This window comes from Dioscorea cayenensis, chromosome 11, assembly GCF_009730915.1.
Source record: "Dioscorea cayenensis subsp. rotundata cultivar TDr96_F1 chromosome 11, TDr96_F1_v2_PseudoChromosome.rev07_lg8_w22 25.fasta, whole genome shotgun sequence".
Taxonomy (NCBI): Eukaryota; Viridiplantae; Streptophyta; class Magnoliopsida; order Dioscoreales; family Dioscoreaceae; genus Dioscorea; species Dioscorea cayenensis.
This window is the reverse complement of record NC_052481.1, coordinates 11,962,347-11,977,623: the sequence shown is the minus strand read 5'-3', so window position 1 is coordinate 11,977,623 and position 15,277 is coordinate 11,962,347. Positions and strand designations below refer to the sequence as shown.

The following is a 15,277-nucleotide window of genomic DNA, read 5'->3' as shown; positions in this document are numbered from 1 at the left end:
CTTGCTACTTAACCAAGTGAAGATAAACAATGATTGTGTTGATAAGGTGTGGAGTAAATAAGAGTAAAAGGAACAAGAGAAAAAAACACAAGTAGGTGAGAGATAAGGCAATCGATAGAAGTGGGGATCCTAAGATAATCGCATCAAGTGCAAACCAACTATTATGCTTCCTAACTAATACATTAATGAGTTGTGGAGATCCTAAGATACATGGTTCCAAATCTAAGGTCAACCATGATTAAATCTACACCAAGTCCCTGTGGAGAAATCTATCAGTCTCAACAACTCACACTATATATAGTTGCAAGACGCTCTAGAGATTCCAAGTAATAAACCCTATTCCTTTGTGTAAACCTAACCCTTTGGTCCTGGTGGAAGGTCCCTAGTTAGAATTAAGCCCTAGGTGCTAAAATCACTTCAACGCTTCACTCCGTTGCCTTTCCAACTAAGGCCCAGTGGAAGGTCATCCCTTAGACTGTTCACTCTACTGTGACAGTAAAGAACTCTTGGAACATGGAGGTAGAGTAAATCAAATCGAAAGGAAAGGGGATGCTCCACTACCTCTTGACTCACCCTCTCAACTATCTCCAATCTAGATTTGTCTAACCCTCATGGTGTATCACCCATCCACAAAGGTTAGCAATATAGACTCTCAACCAAAGTGTCACCCTAAGGGAGAAATTATTCAACAAGCATTCAAGATTGGAACTCAATTAGAACATCAATTAAGGAAAGCATAATAAAAGGTTTAAAGAAACAATAGCATCCTAGGGTTCAAAAATCAAAGTACCCACTAGGGGGTTTAGCTCTCCATGGAGCTAGTTACAATCAAAAATGAAATCGAATGTAAAATCAAGTAATCCATAGAACCCCCCCTCCCCAGTGTTCATGTCGATGGTCTTGCAGAGTAGTTGAGTCTTCTCTAAGGGTTTTCTTGTTCGGCCTAGGGCATACCTCGCCAGATCTAAGACATGCCAAAAGCCTCTCGAAACCCTAGCCGACGACTTCCCAAACGATGGAGAAAAGTGGAAGAAAAGATGTGAAAAAGATCCTCGAAATTCGGCTGAATCGCAGCTTAAATATGGCTGGAATCGGGCATCCACACTCCCTGTGGATGTTTCCCATGGGTCTGTGGAATTTCCACACGGGCATGGTTAATTTCCACATGCCTGTGTGGAGTCTCTAGAAATCTCATTTTTGGCCGGCTGTGAACAGTAACTGCAATAGTAGTCGGCCACAACACTCCATTTCCACACTCTTAATCGAGGCAACATAAATGGCACATGTTTATGCCGTTGATCGCATGTATTCTTTAATCAAAAGCTTCATTGGTAGAGATCTTTTCATCAACGCACAAGTCAGGATATGCAAATGTGACTGCCTTTGTGCCCCTCCAATCCATTGTAATGACTTTAATTCATAGAGGTTGGCACTTATTCACATATCTTGGAGTCCCACTTGTTTCTTTGTGTTTGTTCCTTCTGAGATTCCACCAAACAATGTGATTACGATCTATTTTGGCTTTTATTTCTCAATACTTAGCTTCACAACCCTATATGCATGAAAGTAACACAAATGCACAAGTATTGGCACTAAAACTTGATAAAAGTAATGCTCATCATAAGGAAAGAACACTTCACATTCTTATCACACAAGCACTTATCACTAACCTCATGGTGTGTAACTCATCTACAAAGGTTACCAAGATGGCCTCTCAGTCGTAGTGTCACTCTATGGGAGAAATCATTCAACAAGCTTTCAAGATTAGAACTCAATTAGAGACATCAATTAAGGAAAGCATAATAAAAGGTCAATGAAACAAAAACATCCTAGGGTTTACATAATCCAAGTACCCATTAGGGGGTTTAGCTCTCCATGGAGCAAGATACAATCAATAATGAAATCAAAAATAAAAACAAGTAATCCATAGGAAAACCCCCTCGGTATTCATGTCGATGGTCTTGTGGAGTAGTCTCGTCTTCTCCAAAGGTCCCTTTGTTTGGCCCAGGGCACACCTCACCGGATCAATGCCAATGAATGCTTCCCCAATAACCTTTTTCCAAGAGAAGCGCGGTATTGAATCCGTAGGATCACTACAAAGACTTGCCATTGCTAGGTGGTACCAAGCCCGATAACTCTCCCTCTACCTTCAAGAGACTTTGCTCTTCATGCTTTCAAACTATGGGTAAGAGGGCAACCTTCATCTATGAACCCCCGTGAGGTAAGATAAGGTACGTCAAGCTTAGTGATCTTAAACAAGCGCTTCTTGGAAGGCAACCCAAGTATTTATTGTTGCTCTAGTGTTCAGTAGTGTTTGCATGAATAAGGTGTGATAGGTGCTTGTGTGATATGAATACGAAGCATTCTTTCTTTATGTTGAACATTACTTTTCTTGGGTTTCTACACTAATATGTGCGTTTTTAGGTTACTTTCGTGCAGGTAGGGTTGTGAGGCTGAGTATGAAAGAAAGAAACTAATGTGGATCATAATGAACCGATTTTTGAGGAAATCTTGCTAAGGTTCAAACGAGAAGACATAGGTCGGGTGTGAGATGCTAGAGTGTGTGTCAACCTCCTCGTATTTGAGTTAGCACTACCATTTGGAGGGGTACAAGGGCAGTCACACTCATGCATTTTGACTTATGCACATAGAACAAGATCTCCACCAACTTTTCTGTCATTAAAGAAGCAAAGTGATCCACGACGTGAACGTGTGACCAATTGCGTCACCTCGATAAAAGTATGGACTCGGGAAGTATTTTAGGCCAGGCACTGTAGCAAAATTACTGTATTTTAGGCTAGGGTTTTGGAGAAGTTCTATGGCTCTGACATCGTCATTCCTTAGGTTGGTAGGGGAGCTTCCATCGAGGTGTATACTATACCGGACAAAGGAATCCTTGGTCGACGAGTAGAGGACTTTCTACAAGACCATAGACACGACTATCGAGAGGGTTTCTCTATAGATTCATTGCTTTTACATTCTATTTCTTTGATTGTACTTAGCTCCATGGAGAGCTAAATCCCTAGTGGGTACTTGGGTATTTGTGAACCCTAGGATGTATTTGTTTCATTGAATCTCTTTATTATGCTTTCAATTAATTGATGTTTGTTACAAGTTCCAACCTTGAATGCTTGATTGTATGAACATTTCCCCTAGAGTGACACTAGGGTTGAGAGTTCTCTTTGGTAACCTTGTGAGTGAGTGACACACCACGTGCGTTAGCCAAAGCTAGGTTGGAGAGGGTTGAGAGGGTGAGTCGAGAGGTACAGGAGCGTCCCCTTTCCCCTCCGGTGTGATAGATTCTACCTCCGTTCCTCAAGTTCTTTGCGGCTATAATAGAGTGAATGGTCTAAGGGATAACCCTCCGCTGGGGCTTAGTTGCGCGTGCGACGGAGTGAAGCGTTGAGGTGATCTTAGTATCTAGGGCTTAATTGTGGTTAGGGACCATCCAATTGGACCAAAGGGTTAGGTCTATAATTAGGAAGAGATTTATCACTTGGAATCCCTAGAGCTCATTACAACTCTATTCGAGTGCGAGGTTGAGAGGGTATCTAATCTCTCCTCCGGGACATGTATAGGGTTAGGCATAGTTGACCTTAGATTTGGGACTATATATTTAAGGATTTCCACGACTCACCATTGCATTGATTAGGAAGCATAATAGAGGGTTCTTGCACTTGAAACAATTGTCCTAGGTGGACCATTATCCGAGTACCCCATCTTTATCGATTGCCTTACCTCCTCCTTTACTTGTACTCTCTTACTCGTTGTTTTTACTTTTGAGAATTGAATCATTGTCACACTTATCACTGCTGATTTTTCACATAGCTAAGAAGCGGATTAAGTGTTTTTATTCCTTACTCTTTGTGGATTCGATACCCGCTCATCTGGGATTATTACTTTGACAAACCCGTGCACTTGCGGGATATACGCAAGGGGACCTTGTTAAGTTTTTGGCGCCATTACCGGGGAGTAGGTGATAAGTGCTTGAGTAGACATATTTTTATATATGTTTTACATGCATTGAGCATCATTTTTACTGTGGTTTATGTCTCATACTGTGTATTTGGTGTTCTTTTATGCATATAGGTTGTGAATGCCATGAAGAGTAAAAAGGAAGCAAAGATAGGCTATAAAGACACAATGTTGGGAGTTCTTGTTCAATTCAAGGATCGAGACACGAGAGCAGTTCATAAACGTGGAGATGTGTGCCAACTTCTAAGAAGATTCAAGTCAATTCACTATTTGGAAGGGCACAAAGGCAGCCATATCTTCATATTCCTTCTCTTTGTGAAGATTGCAAGACCTCTCAAAGATAGGTCGATGAAGAAAAGTTTTATAGCCTACCATATGGACGTGTGCCCGGACATGTGGCCTTAAGAGAAGAGTGTTCGGATCACGTTTTGTGAAAAGTACTGTAGCAACTTCACTATAGCAATGCTGTAGCAAAATTACTGTTCACGCGGCCGCGTGGAAATTCCATATGGGCGCGTGGGGGCACTTGACAGGGGCGATCTAAGGCCTATAAATAGCCGTTTTGCCATATTCTTTCTCATCTTTTGTGCGGCTCTTGAGCGGTGAGACGGCGAGGGTTTGGAGAGGAGGTCTTTGCGGTTTTGGAGGCGCTTCATCACCAATTTTGATCGATTCCTCCTCCATCATAGCATCAAGGAAGCCACCGGTGAACCTAGCTTCGGACTGGGTCCTTCAAGACGTCGAAGCTCTCCATCAAGGCCATCAGTTCATATATAAGGGGGTTTATTTCTATGGTTTTAATGTACTTTCATTCATTGATGGTGTGTTTTGTATGTTGCTCCATGGAGAGCTAAAACCCTAGAGTGTATTTGGGCTTGTGAACCCTAGGATTCTAATCTTTTGTGGATTTGCTTAGTGTTTCTATTTAATCCGAGTTTGATTAAGTTTTAATCTTGTATTCTCATTGCTTGCTTGTTTAATTAATCCTTGTGGTTGATTGGATTTGCATGATTTGTTACTTTGATGTGAGAGAGATCTCCATTAGATTTAGAACTTCAAGGTTAAACAGGGTTGAGAGGGTGAGTCATGAGATAGTGGAGTGTCCCCTCTCCCTTCCGATTGAGTGTATTCTATCTCCGTTCCTTAAGCTCTATGCAACCATATTTGGTGTGAGGCGTGAGATTGAGAGATTTCTCATCCGGGACCTTGTAGGTGGTTAGGATCCTTCGCCGGGAATTAGGGTTGGATCAATCTTTAGGAATCGGATACAACTCTTGGAATCCCTAGAGTGGTTTGCAGTCATATGTGGTGTGAGGTGTTGAGATTGAGCGATTTCTCCACCGGGACCTCGTAGGGGACTAGTATCGGTGATCGGGAGGCCAGATCCGATTATATTTGGATTTCCATGACTTAACTTACTCATCATAGAAACACTTTGCTTATTCGGTACCTAATACCTGAATCCTAGGAGGAGCATTACCCGAATACCCCACTTTTACTGATTGAGATCTCCATCCATTTAACCCTTGCATATTCATCTCCGGTATTCACTTCTTCGCACATTAGATCACCACACCTTTCCATTTATCATTAGGTTAGAAAGCAGAGAAGAATTTAGTACTAGTAGCCCTGTTCCCTGTGGATTCGACTACCCACTCACCGGGGTAATTATTACTTCGACACCCGTGCACTTGCGGTACATACACGCATATTCGGACGTGTGTCAAGTTTTTGGCGCCGTTGCCGGGGAACAGGATATTAGGAATGCTAGGACTTTGTTGCTCTAGCCACTTATCTTTTTCTTTATTTTGTCTATTTCATACTTTCTTTTTCTTCCATCATTCTCATCGATTTTTTTTTTGTTTTTATCTATTTCACTCTATCTTCTTCCACTGTTCTATTTTGTTTTATTTTGTCTTATTTACTTTTTCTTACATGGAACTTGAATGATGATTAATCCAGTTGTAGATTTATATTTTCAGGTTGATGCTCTCACTTGAAAAATTGATCAATTTATCAATGTTCATCAACAACACAATCCATATCGCATCAACTATCATCCAAATCAAAGGAGCTATCCAAACCTATTATGGGATATTGATGGACAACAATGGGAAGCACCTCAACAAGAACTTCAATGGGATGAGAAAGTTGAAGAAGATATACTTCGGTTGGAAAGAGTGTTACCGAGATTTATTGAAGCAACCGATACCCGTTTCCAAAATATTGACGCCACATTAAGTTGTCATGATGTCTCCATCAAAAACATTGAGCATCAATTAGGAGAGATCTTGGACATGCTTGCTAAGGAAAAAGAAGAATTTGAACAAGCAAGACAAATGTCTCCGGGACATGATGAGGCCATGAGCACAATTGAAGAAGTTGGGCAAATTGAGTACATTGATGTAGAAAATAAAAAGAAAGAAGTTGAATATCATTTTGAGATTTTGGATTGTGTGAATGAAGATTGTGCTTGTGAGCGAGGAAATTTTCAAGGGGATTTGCTAGTCTCATGTTCCTCTCAAGTTGAAAATACACAAGAAGAAGCAAACCCCAAGTTAATGGAACAAGCATTTCTCTTTGGGATTGATCAACTCTTACAATGCAAGAAAGAGACTTTGGGAAGGGAAGAAGATGTGGGTAGGAGATTGAAACCATCCAATGACCCACCTATGCTAATCTTGGACAATTCCCAACCCAAATTATTTCCTTGGAGGCCAAAAGTAAGATGGTTGGACTCTCCAACAAATACTTCATCTAGGCAAGTTGACTCTTGGTTTAAAGGAAGTAGCTATGCAATGTCTAGTCTGGAGGAACACACTCTTTTCAAGCCTCTATAGGATAAAGAAGAGGTATGTCAAGCTTATTGACGTAAAACAAGCGCTTCTTGGGAGGCAACCAAAGTTTTTAATTGTTTTCTAGCTTAGATTTTTATTTCTGCAGTAATAAAATCATGAGTGTGCGCTTTGTTAAATTTTTATTGGTGCTGAGTTCTTAATGAAGATTTTTGGTTGTTTAGTTTAAATGTATGTGTGTGGCATGGTTTAGGATGATATTCATGTTTTTAGTTGGGAAATTGGACTTAATTTCATGTAAATATCTCTATTGATGTGTTTCTGCAGAAATTCTGCAGCCCACACGGGCGCGTGGAATTTCCATGCGGTCGTGTACAGTACCCACGCCCCCATGTGGAGTTTTCACACCCCCATGTGGGGTTAATTGATGAAGAGGACCACTATTCACAATTTCCATTCACACATCCCTTCATCTTTCTCACACACCCACACTCCCAAACATTTTTCCTTGGTCATTAAAAAGTTTAGAAGGGTTTTGCCTGCCATTTAATCATACTTTATTCTTCAATTCACACCGGTGCGCTCTCATTTTTCTAACCTTCTCCATGCCTCCATTTTTCAAACTTTATGTGGATATGTTGGTTCTTATGCATTGTTCTTCATGGAAATCACCTTAATATGCTAGAGAATACTTTTATAAGAGTTTTGGAGCGCCGTTGTGGGTCGGTATGGCATTTTTGGCCATAACCTAGCTCTCACGCGGTCGTGTGGGATGCCCACGCGACCGCGTTGGCTGAAAATTGTGCCCAGGAAGCCCACGCGAGCGCGTGGAAAATCCACGTAACCACGTGGGCTGAAAAAAAAATGCCCAGGAAACCCACGCGACCGCGTGGATCCACGCGGGCGCGTGGATTTTTCACGCGCCCGCGTGGGCTACTTTCAGGCCAAAAATTGGCCACACGGGCGAGTGGATTTTCCACGCGCCCATGTGGATTTTAGCAGCTTGCCATTTCATATAAATTTGCATTTCTTTGGCAGTTTTCTTGCAGGTATGCCACCAAGGACCGAAAAGTTTTGATCGTATACGATTAACCTTGGATGGGAACATTCTTTTGGCACACCGGCAACACCAGAAGACGACGTCGATGCTTGAGGCGTCCCACTCATGATTCTTTAGTTTCCTTTACTTTTGTTTTCATTTTTTTAGTTATTATTTTATCTTTTAGAGTTTAGTTAACTTTGGGTTTTGTTTTGTTTGTGCAAGTTTGTGCTTCATGTGTTTACTTATAAGAACTTGTACATCTTTTCTATTTTGTTGAGCTTCACTGAACCCCTTGTCTACGTGCAGATGGCCTTGAGAGTGATGTTGATAGTGTTTTAGTCATAGACATGATCATGTGATATTGTCACATGGTCGTGTGAGCTTCACAACCCATACAACAAGCCCATGAGTTAGACTTCACCAAACGATTAATGAGAAGTTCAGGGGAGTATTGCTTTAATTGCATTCCCACACACATTATGCTTCCATTGTTATTATTTTTATTGTGCTTGCATGCGTACATTGAGGACAATGTACATCTTAAGTGTGGGGGAGGGTTCACCTTATACATGACTTTTACTTTTGTTTTCATGAGCATGCTCTTGTTGCCAATGAAGGTTCACCTTAGGGTTAAGAGTTTAATTCTTAATTTTTGGAGGTTATAAACATGGATTTTATCATGCTCTAGTTTTCATCCAATTTTATTAAATATTTTTGTCTGATTGCACTTTCTGCACTTTTCTCGCTCATTAGACCTATGAAGACTCTAGTTCATTATGTTTGGGACTTTAGTGTGCTAGTTTTTATTTGAAAAAGAAAAAAAAAATCAGAAAAATTTGAAAAAAAAAAATGGAAATTGTTTGTTGTTTGTACATAGGGTGTGGAAAGAACTACCACCCATGATGTATGTAGCTACTCTCATAAGTCGGATACTTGTTATGCCCTAATGAGAGAAAGAGCTATCTTATGGGATGTGTGAAAGCTACCATCCTCGGTAGAAAGAGCTACCACCTCGAAAGTGTGAAACCCACTCGGGAGGCATCTTGGGAAAGGGCTACCTTAAAGGTTGTGTGAAGCTACTACCTATTCTTTCTGTTTATAAATAAGTCCCATGTTAATAAGAACTTGGTAGTGGACATAGTGTTGACATGAGTTGAGTTTTTCACACACACACGCATTCGGATTTTATCACATTCATTTTTGATTGGATTGTTTGCTAGAGCATTGATTGTTTTGTCTAGTGTTTGATTCTCTCCATGACTGTAGAATTTTATTCTTGTACTCATTTGGTGAACCTAAGGCCAAGCACTTCTCTTTTCTTTCCATAGGTATAATGTTTAATTTTGCTTGAGGACAAGCAAAGACTTATGTGTGGGGGAGTTTGATAAGTGCTTGAGTAGACATATTTTTATATATGTTTTACATGCATTGAGCATCATTTTTACAATGGTTTATGTCTCATATTGTGTATTTGGTGTTCTTTTATGCATATAGGTTGTGAATGCCTTGAAGAGTAAAAAGGAAGCAAAGATAGGCTATAAAGACACAATGTCGGGAGTTCTTGTTCAATTCAAGGATCGAGACACGAGAGCAGTTCATAAACGTGGAGATGTGTGCCAACTTCTAAGAAGATTCAAGTCAATTCACTATTTAGAAGGGCACAAAGGCAGCCACATCTTCATATTCCTTCTCTTTGTGAAGATTGCAAGACCTCTCAAAGATACGTCGATGAAGAAAAATTTTATAGCTTACCACATGGACGTGTGCCCGGACATGTGGCCTTAAGAGAAGAGTGTTCGGATCGCGTTTTGTGAAAAGTACTGTAGCAACTTCACTGCAGCAGTGTTGTAGCAAAATTACTGTTTACACGGCCGCGTGGAAATTCCACACGCCCGCGTGGAAATTTCTGCAGCCCATGCGGCCGCGTGGAAAATCCACACGGGCGCGTGAGGGCACGTGATAGACGCGATCTAAGGCCTATAAATAGCCGTTTTGCCCTATTCTTTCTCATCTTTTGTGCGGCTCTTGAGGGGTGAGACGGCTAGGGTTTGGAGAGGAGGTCTTTGTGGCTTTGGAGGCGCTTCATCGCCAACTTTGATCGATTCCTCCTCCGTCATAGCATCAAGGAAGCCACCGGTGAACCTAGCTTCGGAGTGGGTCTTTCAAGACGTCGAAGCTCTCCATCAAGGCCATCAGTTCATATATAAGGGGGTTTATTTCTATAGTTTTAATGTACTTTCATTCATTGATGGTGTGTTTTGTATGTTGCTCCATGGAGAGCTAAAACCCTAGAGGGTATTTGGGCTTGTGAACCATAGGATTTTAATCTTTTGTGGATTTGCTTAGTGTTTCTATTTAATCCGAGTTTGATTAAGTTTTAATCTTGTATTCTCATTGCTTGCTTGTTTAATTAATCCTTGTGGTTGATTGGATTTGCATGATTCGTTACTTTGATGTGAGAGAGATCTCCGTTAGAGTTAGAACTTCAAGGTTAAAGAGGGTTGAGAGGGTGAGTCATGAGATAGTGGAGTGTCCCCTCTCTCTTCCGATTGAGTGTATTCTATCTCCGTTCCTTAAGCTCTATGCAACCATATTTGGTGTGAGGCATGAGATTGAGAGATTTCTCCGCCGGGACCTCATAGGGGTTAGGATCCTTCACCGGGAATTAGGGTTGGATCAATCTTTAGGAATCGGATACAACTCTTGGAATCCCTAGAGTGGTTTGCAGTCATATGTGGTGTGAGGTGTTGAGATTGAGCGATTTCTCCACTGGGACCTCGTAGGGGACTAGTATCGGTGATCAGGAGGCCAGATCTGATTATATTTGGATTTCCACGAATTAACTTACTCATCATAGAAACACTTTGCTTATTCGGTACCTAATACCTGAATCCTAGGGGGAGCATTGCCCGAATACCCCACTTTTACTGATTGAGATCTCCATCCATTTAACCCTTGCATATTCGTCTCCGGTATTCACTTCTTTGCACATTAGATCACCACACCTTTCCATTTATCATTAGGTTAGAAAGCAGAGAAGAAGTTAGTACTAGTAGTCCTGTTCACTGTTGATTCGACTACCCACTCACCGGGGTAATTATTACTTCGACACCCGTGCACTTGCGGTACATAAATGCATATTCGGACGTGTGTCAGTAGGCGTTTAGAGATACTTTGCACTTTGTTTTCTTAGCTATTTCACCATACATTCTATTTCATATCTTCTTAATGTATCATCCTTCTGATTTCTTTTTCTTTCTTTTTGGGTGCATCTCCAATTTATGACCCGAGAGAATCCGTCAATATTGATTGAAGGAGATCCTGAGCTTGAACATACACTTAGAAGAAAAGGGAAAGAGGCTGTGCAGGAACAGTCTAATTTAAGTGATTTGGAAGTGGAAGAATTAGAAAACATGGCAGAACAGAATGAGCAACAGCGAACATTATCCGATTATGCCATACCTTCAGTGTTGGGGACAAAGTCGAGTATTGCCTGTCCCCGGATTACAGCTCAGAAATTCGAACTGAAGCCGGCATTCATGCACATGTTGCAGCAATCCGCACAATTCAATGGTTAGGCCGATGAAGATCTAAACAGTCATATAGAGAGTTTTCTTGAGGTATGTGATATGTTGAAGATAAACGGGGTGACGGATGATGCAATCAAGTTGTAAGCCTTCCCATTTTCCCTAAAGGGGAGAGCGAAACAGTGGCTACACTCATTACCTAGAGCGTCAATTACCATGTGGGAGCAGATGGTAGAAGCTTTTCTGGCCCATTATTTCCCTCTTGGAAAATCATCAAAGCTTAGGAATGAGATCTCATCCTTTGTTCAGTTGGAATTAGAGTCTCTATTCGAGACATGGAAAAGGTTCAAGGAGCTCCTGAGAAAGTGCCCGCAACACGGATTCCCAGAGTGGATGATTGTTCAGACCTTTTATAATTGTTTGAACCCGAGTACAAGGCAACTCTTGGATGCGGCAGCAGGAGGTACCTTAGGTAGCAAGACCCCCGATGAGGCCCGTCAGTTAATTGAAGAAATGGGGTTAAACAGCTACCATTGGAATGCTAGGGAGAAGAAAAAAGTAGCCGGTCTCCATGAAATAGATGCGGTAACTTCATTGACATCTCAAGTGGAAAATTTGAGTAAGAAGTTAGATCTTCTAACTTCAAATAGAGTGGCGGTCGTGACTAATTGCACATGGTGTGGTGAAGGACATGCTCCCTCTGATTGCCCGATCTCTATGGGTGATATTTCTTCGGTGGAGAACGTTAATTTTGTGGGTAATGGCATGAGACCTCAAGGAAACCCATATAGAAATACCTACAATCAGGGTTGGAAGAATCATCCCAATTTCTCATGGAGTAATCAGGGTACACAAAAGGCCATGGGGCCACCGGGTTTCCAACAACAACAATAAGCCCCTCAGGTGGAAAACAGAGTCTCAGGTTTGGAAACCCGAATGAATGACTTAGAGAAGCACTTGACTAGATTTGTGCAATCTGCAAATACAAGGTTTGAATCAGTCGAGGCTACACTTCAAAACCACACCGCCTCTTTGCATAACCTTGACAATCAGGTGGGGCAAATTGCGAAGTCTCTCTCTGAAGCCTTTCCACTGCTGATTTATAGAAGGTTAATTTTAGCAATCCTGTCCGACTTACAGATTTTGAACTTCATCTTGTCCATAAACCTACTTCCCTATCTTATCTTTTTCATTACTCAATTTTCTGTGATTTCTTTGATTAAATAGATGAATATAACTCATTTTTACACTAAAAAATGGTCGACATGTTTACACAATGAGTTTAAAAGCAATCTAGGATCTATTTGGGGATTTTTGGCAAGGGGGCCGTGCTGTTTCACGCCTCATGGATCCACACGGGCGTGTAGAAATTCCACACGACCGTGTGGATTCCTGCAACACTAATTTTCTTAAGTTAACTAAATAAATTCTTTTCCAAATTTGTGCTAAAATGGCCTCTAGTATACGAACAAAGAAAGTAGTCAGCAAGCAACGCCAAGAGCGCTCTTCCGAACATGAACATATAGAGTTTGACATTCCCAAACATCAGGTTCGATTTGAGCATTTGTCCAAAATGAAGTTTGGTCAAAAAAGATTCCCGGACTCGAGTGCTATACGGGGGATACAGAAAACTAATGAGATGATCGATAAGATTGAGGAAATGCTAGCTGTGGGCAATTGGTGTAGATTGCTCACCATCCGTATGCGGACACTAGAGTTATGACGCCATACAGTTCAGAGTATTTGGGCGTCATTATAGTATGAGTGTCACATAGTTCTCGATCTCGTTGGGGTTATATGATGAAGACTTTACTACCATAGAGGAGTATGAACATCTCCCTACAGATTGCCCAGGTAGCTTAACTCCTCACCGTGCATATCGTCAAATATGTGGATGTGGTTAGTATGAACTAGAGGTATCGAAGGCTACCTGTTAATCTCAACTGAATTATAGATATATGCACATCGTCCTGAGCCGATCAGTAAATGGACATGGTGATAGCACTGGCGTTTTGAGCTGACGGAAGCTTCTTTACTTGTATTCCATTGTCCAGCGCCAGCCGATTCATCTTGGCCACATACTAGCAGAATATCTGAGACATCAGTGTCAGTATACTATGATCGGTGTTTTTCTTCAGCCCATACATCACTAGACTCATCATTATTATGGGCCTACAAGACGCTATTAGAGGGATTGAGAAGACAATCATACCGACCAACTTTGCTGTAGAGATGATTAGACAGGTGGGGATGCTTCGCAGGTATGGGTACGGAGTGCATGTACTGATCATACCCGATCTTGACATGCCTGATGATAGCGGTGACACGATATAGGGATCTCGGTTGGCACATGATCCTCTACCTACATAGACTGAGACTGAGACACCATCGGTGGCTGAGGATCTGTCCCAAGTGTGCATGTTTTCACACTGGGAATGCTGTGGGGGTGATAGGGACGGAGATTATTGAGACTCGCACAGAGATTACTGAAGTCCTAGCAACATAGGCCATGTTGTACACAGAGTTCATGGCGCATTTTGATATTTTATAGCAGTTGCTAGAGCGAGACACGAGATCACCATTGGTGCTATGACCATGGACTTCTCCGGTTCCTCCAACATCACCATTACCTAGTGCATCAGCAACAGCACCATTAGTAGAGCCCGAGTGTGACACCGACACTTGATTCGTCACTTTTATTTCTTTATTTGCTTTATTTTGTTTTGTTGTTAGACTTGCACTATTTCAAAAGGACTTTCCTTCTGAGTTTATTTTTGTTTTGATGTCTCGAGTTGTAATCATTGCTTTATCTTTTATATACTCGAGCTGTTTTAGTTTTATTGAGCTTTACTGAACCCCTCGTGTATGCGTGTAGATGGTCTTTTCAGTATGGGAATTGAGAACTAGTCATGGACATGGCCAATATAGGCCATGTGTGCTTCACAACCCATTAGAACTTTACTCACAAGGATTTATCTCCATCAAACGTAACACTCGGAGTCAGGGGAGTATTGTTTCAATTACCACTCTCACATCTATACTTGATTGATTTATTTTCTATTGTGCTTGCATGGTACATTGGGGACAATATACATCTTAAGTGTGGTGGGAGTTTCATAGTGCACATATCTTTTATATTAGTTTGATTGTTATACATGCTCGCATAGCCAATGGTGATTCACCTTAGTTGTAATGATTGTATTCTTAAGTTTAGCAGAATTTTTAACATTGAATGTTCTCATGCTCTAGTTTTTACTTGAATTTCTAGGAATTTTTGCCTGATTCACACTTGTTGCATTACTCACTGTTTAAATTCTTTTAGAAACTCAAGTTTGATGTTAATGGGTCTAGTTATAGTTGTGTCTTTTGTTAATTTTGAAAAAAAAATGGAAAAACGAAAAGAAAGAACAAAATCGTTTCATTGTTTAGTTGTGCTTGTTGGGTGGAAAAAGCTACTACCCATGGAGCATAAATCTACTCTCATAAGTCGGATACTAGTTATGCCCTAATGAGAGAAAGAGCTATCTCATGGGATGAGTGAAATCTACCACCCCAATAGAAAGAGCTACCACCTCGAAAGTGTGAAAGCCACCTTAGCAGCCGCTTTGGAAAGGGCTACCTTAGAGGATGTGTGAAGCTACTACCATCTTTTCAAAATTTCATTTCTTTTTTGTAGATAAATAAGTACTTTATTTAATTAGAACTTTATGGAGTATACCTTGGGTTGACTTGAGTGAGTATACACACACTTACATGATTTTGGGTTTGTTGTCCTTCTTGATTCAAGTTTTTAGCTAGAGCATTGATTTTTTGTATTTAATGTTGAAACTTCCTTTACTTGTAGAATGCTATCTTTATATGCACTGGTGAACCTAAGGCCAAGCACTTCCAATATTTCCTTCATCTATGCCTTAATGTTTTAATTTTTGCTTGAGGAT

General features: G+C 41.0%; 1 non-coding gene across 1 annotated transcript; it reads right to left on the bottom strand.

Annotated features, from left to right (window-relative positions):
• Positions 1-11,615: 11,615 nt before the first annotated feature.
• On the bottom strand, positions 11,616-11,722 carry LOC120272752. The gene has a single exon (XR_005540291.1). It is a non-coding gene; the product is annotated as a small nucleolar RNA R71 (small nucleolar RNA).
• Between the last annotated feature and the right edge of the window lie 3,555 nt (positions 11,723-15,277).